This window comes from Labrus bergylta, chromosome 12, assembly GCF_963930695.1.
Source record: "Labrus bergylta chromosome 12, fLabBer1.1, whole genome shotgun sequence".
NCBI lineage: Eukaryota > Metazoa > Chordata > Actinopteri > Labriformes > Labridae > Labrus > Labrus bergylta.
Genome location: NC_089206.1, coordinates 25,697,711 through 25,706,882, shown reverse-complemented (window position 1 = coordinate 25,706,882; position 9,172 = coordinate 25,697,711). Strand labels below are relative to the sequence as shown.

General features: G+C 42.4%; 1 protein-coding gene across 2 annotated transcripts in view; it reads left to right on the top strand.

Moving 5' to 3' along the window:
- Nucleotide 1: 1 nt before the first annotated feature.
- The window catches only part of LOC109985087 (kelch domain-containing protein 8B), a 163,102-nt gene continuing 153,931 nt past the window's right edge, over nucleotides 2-9,172 (top strand). For both annotated transcript variants that reach the window (XM_020635332.3, XM_065961219.1), the window contains exon 1: nucleotides 2-553. The gene's annotated coding sequence lies outside the window, so the exon portion shown is untranslated. The remainder of the gene's footprint in view (nucleotides 554-9,172) is intronic.

Below are 9,172 nucleotides of genomic sequence, written 5' to 3'. Positions count from 1 at the left end.
TTTGTATTTTTATTTTTTAGTTAGTATCATGACCTCCCTCGGTCCACATGGGGGCAGCAGTGCAGCTCTTGCAGACTCGTGACGTTTGAAGGCGGAATCCTTCCTCTCAGGTGAGTCTGGAGTTACCTGGTGCTGCTGGTGATCGGTGCATCCCTGACACCATCAGCTTTATTCTTTGCCTCTGAAGACCACAAAAAGGCACTGGGGTGCGCTTGAAATATTGGAGTTAAAGGGTGGATCACTCGAGTGTTGTCACTTACTGTTGGGGGAGTAACAGCTGGCATTGGGAACGCACGAGTATGCGGTGTGTCGGGATTGCGTAAATGCGCACTGGTGAGTGAGGGGAGGAGAGGATGCAGGGTGGAGGGAAAGACCAGTCAGTGGAAAGAAGGGCGAAAGTGACTGTTGTTTCCGCTGGATTCTCACACTGAACAGGTTCACAACAAACAGGAGCGGAAATTCCACGGCTGCTAACGTGACGTGTGCCGACATTTACGCGGAGCTTCTCCAAGCGCCTACAGCAATGCCTGCAGCCCATCCACCGGACAAAAAGGTAAGGACTGCTGTCTCTAAACTTTCCACCTTGTTGCCTTTATTATCGAGTAGCCTACAAGACGAGCATGCGGACTTTTGAAAACCTGGCTTTATGCCCTGGTACCCTGCTCAGGTTGGTGCAGTATCGCGCTTCACCTCTGCGCACATGTGTTGCTGTGTTGGTCGTGAGGCATAGTTGTTTACAGTGCGCTGCAATGGGGATCATATCGTTGTCAGACATGTGAGGATACTTAATAAACCGGAGTTTATTCGTGCAGTTTGAGTGATAACATTGTGAATAAGGATCAGGAAAACACTTCGGACGCGATATGTAAAAGAATCCCATCGCAGGTCAGTATTACAGGACTGTTAATCCCGGGGGGGGGGGTTGATTTGTTGTCAGTCATCAGATGTTATGTAATGGACATGTAAAGAATGGCAGATAATATCAGCTGCAGGGATTTTACCACTAAAGAGTAAAGTGATGTGTGTGTTTTTGTGTGTGTGTGTGTGTGTGTGTGTTGCGTGATTTTTGCTGCAGATCCGGGGATGTAGGGGAGAGAGGTTGTTGGGAAAATTCTATCCTGCTGTTTGGTGACATGCGTCCTCTCTCTGTAAGCCGGTGCCAGCTGTTGCACTGCCAAACATCTGGTTGCAGCTGTCAGTCACTGGCACATAAAGAGTCCGTCTTGATTGTCTTGCAGCCTCAACTTTCTGCTCTCTTTTTACTCAGTTGAGTGTGTTTCTGTAGAGCCCTCCACCTGGGCATGGTGGCATTGCTGCTTTAACACCCTACTTTCTCTCTCTCTAAAAAAACCCCCTACTCTCTCTCTCCATGACTTCCCTCACATGGAGGCCTCCTACAGATAAAATAACTTAAAAAATCTGCTCTTTACTCTTTCTTCTGTCCGGTCTGCTTGAGGGAATGTTCATCCGGCTGTGGCCCAGTGTGTCTCTCAACCGGAAAGTCGAGGGTTCGATCCCCAGCTCCTTCAGCTGCATGTCTGTTGTGTCTTTGGTCAAGACACTTAACCCCAAATTGCTCCCACTGCTTTGTCGTATGAATGCATATGAATGGGATGAGTTACTTCTGATGGTCTCACTACATAGAAACCTCTGCCATCAGTGTGTGAATGTGTAGGTGTGACATGTGGTGTAAAAGTGCATTGAGTTGTCAGAAGACTAGAAAAACGTTATATAAGGTCAAGTCCATTTACCATTCCTCCATCGCTCTTTTCTCCTCTCCCTCTCGCTCTCTGAGTTGGTGCTACTTCTCCAAAACTGACCTGCGATGATAGCGCCTAACTTGGTGTGAGGTAATTTGCATATAGGAGGATTACAAGTGACATGCGGCGTCTGGGCCTGTCGAGCCGGATCCAGCAGAGAAGCGTGGTGCCGCGGTGGCTCTTACATTGTGCCAGCAGAATGCCACCCTCAATCAGGACTCACCAGGAAGGCTGCGGTCAGCTCTGACAGGCTGGGCTCTGCCTCTTTGTCCCTGTCAGAGCACACAGGAAGTCAGGGACAAAGACAGATGGAGCGGCTGAGTAGGAAATCATGTATGAAATTAGCTGCTGATGTTGTAGCTGGCACAATGGATTGTTAGACATTAAGGGATGAATTGAAATCCCAACATAATACGGACTATTATTTAACTGTAGAAGCGTTACAAATTGACTTTCCTCGCCCATTAATAATTTCAATAAGCATCAGTTGTGTGTGGAGGTGGAAATGATTTCTTCTAGTAAATGTAAAGCTTTGTTTAAACTAAAGTTCAAGCGAAAGGCCAGAGCGGACACAACCCTGAAGCTTGGTGGTCTCAACTAGACTTAAACAGACATTTATCTTTTAAATGACATTTCCCCAGGAAAATCCCCATATTCTTACTTCTGTTGGCTCCATTTTCCTGCTTCTCTTATTTAATTTGAGTAGTATCTCTTTATCATACTTTCATTTTTTCTGTTATTCCATGGTTTCTTTTAGGGAGTAGTGCAGATCTAGTCCTTATATTTTCTTTTATTTTGTTGTTTTTTGTGATTTCCAAATTAATGCCTGCCCTCCTGTTGAACCTGACAAACATTGAAGGCAGTATGATTTTCTTTTCCTCTGCGCCAGCGACAGTTTTGTCCATAAGCTTTATATTTTCAGGCTGTCCATCTGTCTCACTCTTGGTAACATATCATCTCAGGAACTATCTTCAAATTTGAAACAGAAGTCTACTTGGATTCCGTGAACTGATTTAATTTTGGTGGTCCAATAACAAAGGTCAAGGTCACCGTGACCTCATGTCTGTTCCAGTTTGGAAACCCGACCTCAGTAATGTCTGGAGGGAATTTTGCTAAACGTGGTTTATTTTGATTATTTTTCATTTTTCTGTTTTTCAAACAGCACAGTCTGACATAGATTAGTTGACGATCTCCCCTTGCTTGACCCCTGGGTACCGCTGTGTTGTGCAGTTGTGAAAAGGGTCAACTGACAGTTACATTGTGTGAGGGTGAACAGAGAGAGAGAAGAAAACAGTCTCTAGTGTCATGTGCCTCCTGTGTGACCCTCCCTGATAAATGTACGCCTAAGGCCTTTACTGTTTGTAATGTTTTTTTCCAAAATATCTAACATACACAAATATGTTCCCTTTCACACAGGCGCGGAGCCTATGGCTCATTGCAGAGGGGGCGGGGACCAATAGTGGGCCCTTAAACTGTCTATAGGCTATATAGCATATGCTGTAGCCTATATAGTAATATAGTATAGCATTTATGGTATAATATCGACTGTATGGAGATACAAGACGGGGCGGGACGAAGAGAAATGCCGCTGCAGATTACAAAGGGTGTTATTACAGTGACAGGGACTTATCAGTGAGTGACCTGCTGATGTTTAAGTAGCACAAGTGCTGATATGTCTGTGCACATATTCCACCGATTAAACAAGTAAAGCAGACTTAATTAGCCGGACGGGAAATCAAAGATAGAAGGCAACTACAGTTTGACATTCAGTGAAGTTGGACGCTCATCCAGCCACACAGACAATACAATAAAACCCACATCATCAACCCACGCACGACAACAAACTTTGTAAACAGTGTGACAGCAACGGCCTGCCGTTCATACAGTACGATAACCAAGCAGACACACGGCAGTCTACAACACATACACCCACAAACAAAAGACCAGCATCTAAACGTAATCTCAAATAATGATGAAACAATTTACCAATGAAGTTTTCATCAGCACTGTTGCTTTCCTGCAGCTAGCTGGGTGCTCCTCTCTAACATGTTTATTTGCTTGGCTAGTAGCGTTTACGTTAGTGGAGCTAGAACGGGAGGAGACTTGTCAGGTTGAGTTGTTGAGGGTTGAGTTGTCAATGAGAAAACATTTTTGATTTGTTTTTTACACTTTTAATGTTACGAAAAACAGCGAGGTAAACAGAAATAAAGCAGACAGACGACTAGGTTTTTAAAACTCCAGACAGCAGCGGGGGCCCAGCAAAGGGGGTGCTAAGAGGTGGAATCAATGACATTACAAACAGGCCACAGCACCCCGCTGGTGCTGTTTGCTGCCAAAGTTGAGAACCCCCTTGGCAGTGGAGGGGGGCCCCTCTCTGCTCTACAAAATACATTGTGTGTCTTGATTGCGGCAAAAGAAAAGAGAGACTCAGACCTAGTCAAACTAACTTTATTAGAAAATTCAACTAAATAACAAAATGCGTGTTAAATTTGGCTCAAAGTGGGCCCCTTGAGACAACAGTGGGCCCGGGGCAGCCGCACGTTCTGCCCCAACACTCGCTCCGCTACTGCTTTCACAGCTAGAAACTGAAACTTGATTGGTTGGCAAAGAATCCTAAAGATATAATTATCTACACTTAAATGTCAGTGTTAGTGTCCCCAACTGACTCATTTTCTAAACTGTTAAACTGAAATTTATATTTATACCAAACGATATTCTGATGGTAAGAAAAAACTCAGGAAACAGTCAAAATAATTCACTTTTATCTTAAAATGTCAGCGGATGAACAATGAGTTTCCTGCGTTTGGCTAACGTTAGCAGCACTAGCACCGGCAGCCTTCAGTCCTCGCTGAACATTTTCACAAGTTCCAGGACTCTGAAAAGATTGTCCTGAAATATGAGTTTGTTCTGAAGAACGGCCGTCTAGTAGGTTTGTTGCCCTGATGCATGCTGGGAAGCTTTCATTTTATGCTTCAGCAGTCCTTCCCCTTTCTAATATTCTATATTCAACTGTTTTTCAGACTTCAACTTCCAGACTTTTAGGTTGGATTTATTTTTTTAGAACTAACCTCACTGAGTGTACTAATCGATGTTTTGTAATGTAAATCAATATTAAGTCCAGTCTACATGTGACATTACTGATGGGTGAGGTAGTCCCGTTGTTTTGGCTTTTTTAATGCCAGGTATTCATTTTTTTATGTTACTTTCAGGTAAATAGCAGCTAGATCCTACAGCCCTGTGTGAGTTTGTCTTTTGACCTTGTTCTACACATGCTTTGATTAATGTAACCCCCGGCTCTGCAGGACAGAGCTGGTTTTTAAGTGTACTGTATACATTTTTTAATGTATGAGCTTAAGGTGTTTGTGTGGGACTGATTCTGTCTCTACCATACACACAGCAGCACTACAGACACTCAGTGAGTAGATGAACTTGGACCTGAGCCAATATTTCCATCCCAGGATTATGCAGGATGCTTTCAGTGGGCAGTTTGAACATCCAGCCTGCCAACACACAGGAGGGTGCTTCATGATGAGATACATTGAAGAAAGCTAGCAGCTTAGCAGCTAAAGCAGGCACATTCTGTCTTGTCAGGAACATTTGGACACTTTGACAAAATGCATAATTACTTTCCTGATGAAAAATAGAAGAGGAGTTCAATAGCACCCTCATAACTGTGTGATAAATATGAAGTTACTGCAGTAGCCAGTTACCCTAATGGAGCAAATCTCTCTGCAAAGGTTACACAATCCTCCTCACATTTCATCTCCAAAGATCAGTAACCAACACATTACATCTAATGTATTTAATTCATCAAATGTTATCTTCCCATATCAATACCAACCTCATAAAACAACTTTTAAAATGACGTTTTCAAAGCTATTCTGTTGCAAAACCTCTGAACAAGCCAGTGGAAGTGAACTGAAAGGTCACGGGTGAGGCTAAACTTTGGAACCCCTCAACCATCATCAGTGTATGTTCATTTAGCCACTTTAGGCAATTAAAGTTTTTTGTGTGACTTAAACTGCAGCCAAATTATATTCAGATGACTGAAAGCTCTGGTCCAAGACTTCCTCTTCTGTCTTTGGTCATTGTTGAAATTTAGACTTAGAATGAATTTGAGATGTGACAATGACATTAAAGTTGAGAGACAGGTGATAGGTGAAGTCTGTTTCCTTCAGCTTGATGGGTTTCTATTGCTTCTAGTTTTGCTATGCTCGAATACATTGCTGAAACTCACTGGCTGATATTTAACGTAGATGCGTGAGATTGCTGAATCTATCTTAATAAAGATCAATCATCATATTTCCCAACTTGTCCTTAATCGTCGTATTTTCCATTATAATGAGATCTAGATGAAGTGATGAGAAGAGAATTAGAATCAGCAGGAAAGCAGAACACTGAATACTTCATTTTTCTCTCGTCCTGTGGAGATGCTAACTGTGTGTGTGAGCCTGTTTCACCTCCAGGCTGCTCCACATGTCAGCAGGTCGCTGCCATGTTAATTAAACAGCTCTTCTTCTGCAGAGGTAGTATCCTGTTCAGCACCAAAGCAGCTCCGGCAAACAGGTCTGTGTTTTGTGAGGAATAGAAAGCTGCTGTGTTGTTTAATTGAATTGTGTTGTTTACATGATTCCTCTCATTAGGCCCATTGACCCACAGAGACTGAAGTGGGGGTGGGATCAGGATTATGAAGCCCTTGAAGGACATTTGAGTCCATAGGGAACAACTTGTTTATGTCCCATTGATATAATGGGAACACAAGGAGGTCCTCTGAGGATCAAACCAATGCATGTTTCCAGCAGCAACAGCAGCACTGTTCAGAATAACAATCATTAGTGCACAGAGGGAACATTTGTGTACCATGGCTCATTTCCAGCTCAATACAGTATTTCCTGTGATGGAGGTGGGTTCTAGGTAAAACTGAAACAAACCTTAATAATTTATGGTTTTTAAAAACATGCAGTATATTTCTGAACAATCTTTTTCTTTTCATTTGAAAGAGTAATATTTCAAAAGAAGCAATAACCAAAATGTGTCTGTTAGAAAATTATTCTTTTATGAAAATATATTGATTATTAGAATCAATAGAAAGATTTAAAAGCAGGGTTCATGACATGTCTGTGTCTCAATTCAGGGCACTCCATCCTGTGAAGGGCGCATTGAGAGACTGCAACACAGCGGTGTGTTTGAGACAGTTCAATTTCAAAGGCTCCTTCAAAATGCGGCTGACATGCATCCTTTGGGCCACAAAGGATCCATCCGGTGCATCCTTGGTGGCCAAACTCTCAGACAGCATACAATGACCTCACATTAAATGTAAATGATTGGATTCAACTCAACATGGAAAGGCCAGCGATAGAAATGTTTAAAAAAAAAAAAAAAAAAGGAAAGGGGCCTTGAAACTCATTTTAGTCGCCATTTACGTTAGCTAGTTCTGGTGCAGTTGTTTAGGTTGCTAGGCTACAGGAGCACCACTTAGTATTAATAAGATTAAGGGTGAGAACAGCTGGTGACACAAAGAGGAAGTCTGTACACTTGACCGTCTCATTTCAGTGTGCCTCTGAAGGGTGCTACCCCTGAATTAAGACAGCTTTAGTCTGAATTCCAGTTGATCCAAGTTGATCCCATGCGTTGGAGCTTCACATTTGTATATCTTAATAACAAATAACCGCTAGGCTGAAATTAGCGAAATCATCACAGGCCCATTAATGTGAGGAGGCCTTTAGAGTATAGGGGGTTGGTTTGGTTGTATAATTACTGTAATGACTGTAAGTCTTTGTTCAGTATTGAAAGACTCCAGCTAAGCAGAGACACGTCTCTTAGATTTTGTGGACTGATTGTTTCCTCTTCTGGAGTTGCCAGAAGCAGAAACTCAGACTGCAGGGGAACAAGTTGCTTTGTGAGTGCTGCCACATGAAGGAGTGGGTGTTTATTTCAAACTTGCCAGGAGCATGTAGACACATCGACTCATGGAAACCGATTGCTGTTTGATCGCTTCATGGCTCTGCTGCCACCAAAAACATTAACTTTAATACTCGCTCTTGCTAGGGAGGAGTGGAAAGTTTGCGCAAAGGCACTAAACCCTTACATTTAGGAGAAAACTTTATCATAAAGACGTAGACTTAAAGATGTTAGACATACCTAATCTAGCTGTGCATGATACATTTTAATTAGCTGAGAGAAAAATATCCACCATGCTTAAGGGTTTATTCCCCAAGTATAAAAGTCTGAGGAACTTTTTTGACCTTTTACAGCTGTCTGTGGAGAACAGGCTGTCTCTCAGTGACATGATTATAATGCAGATGGTATAATTCCCTGCGTATTAATTGATACTCTGTAAAGAATATGCAGAGAAAATCTCTTTTGCATTCTCCTAAAGAGTCACTCTGTATGCTTGGCGTGTACGCCTGGTTTCATCATTTCTGTGAACTCTCATGCACATCCCTTGGCCTTCATTTACCTGTCTCCCTCCTTATTTTCGCTCTTTTACTCATTATGTCCCCGTTCTCCTCAGCACTTCATTAGTGGCCCCACTGGTCCTCTATTTTCTGGCTTGTTTGGCGCCGTGTTGTGCCTGATTGTCAGCTAGCATGACCCCCTAGGTCTAAAATGGAGAGCTACAAAGAAAGGCTGGAAAAGAGAGTAAAGGTTCAACAGCTGGTGTTTGATTGCATGAGTGCTGTTATGAATCCACCTGTGACTGTTTTTTGTTGTGTTTGCAATAGATTGGTGGTTGCAGCATGTTATTGTCGTCTCTAAACAATAAGTCTGTGATTTCAGCTCCATAGAGGCTCAAAGATCATAAAAAAAGTAAATCTGAATGTTAACCACGCCAGGTGCTACATTTGCGCCTGCCTGACAATTTCCGGCTTGATTAATTTGTCCTTCAACTCTTAATTTTAGAAGGAACCAAATTTGTTTTTTGCTGAAATATATCACCTGCTAGCTGGATATTCCATGGAGTTTTCACTGACTTTCATGATGGTAATGGTGCCAAGGTGGTATCTCCTTTGATAATCCCAAAAGTATCAGGGTGCGGTCACCAGATAGCCTGGCGTTTATGTTGTGCGCCCCATGTACAGAGTCTATGGTCCTTGTTGCAGCCGTGGTGGGTACTAATCCAACCTCGGCTCCTTTGCTGCACGTCATTCCCCGCTCTCTTCTCCCAATATTACCTGTCTGTCTTCTGCTGTCCTATTGAAAAAAACCAAAAAGTAAAAAAAAAAGAACCCCACAAAAAATGAAAAAGAAAGTGTCAGGTGGAAGTTTTGTCTTATCCTTTAATTTGACAACAAAAACCTGCAAAACTGATTTTATTCCATCAATTCCCAATTGCCTTGGTTGTTCCTTGTTTTTTCCGCCATAACTATTAAGTTAGCATGCTAATAAATCAAATTAAGATGTTTAACATA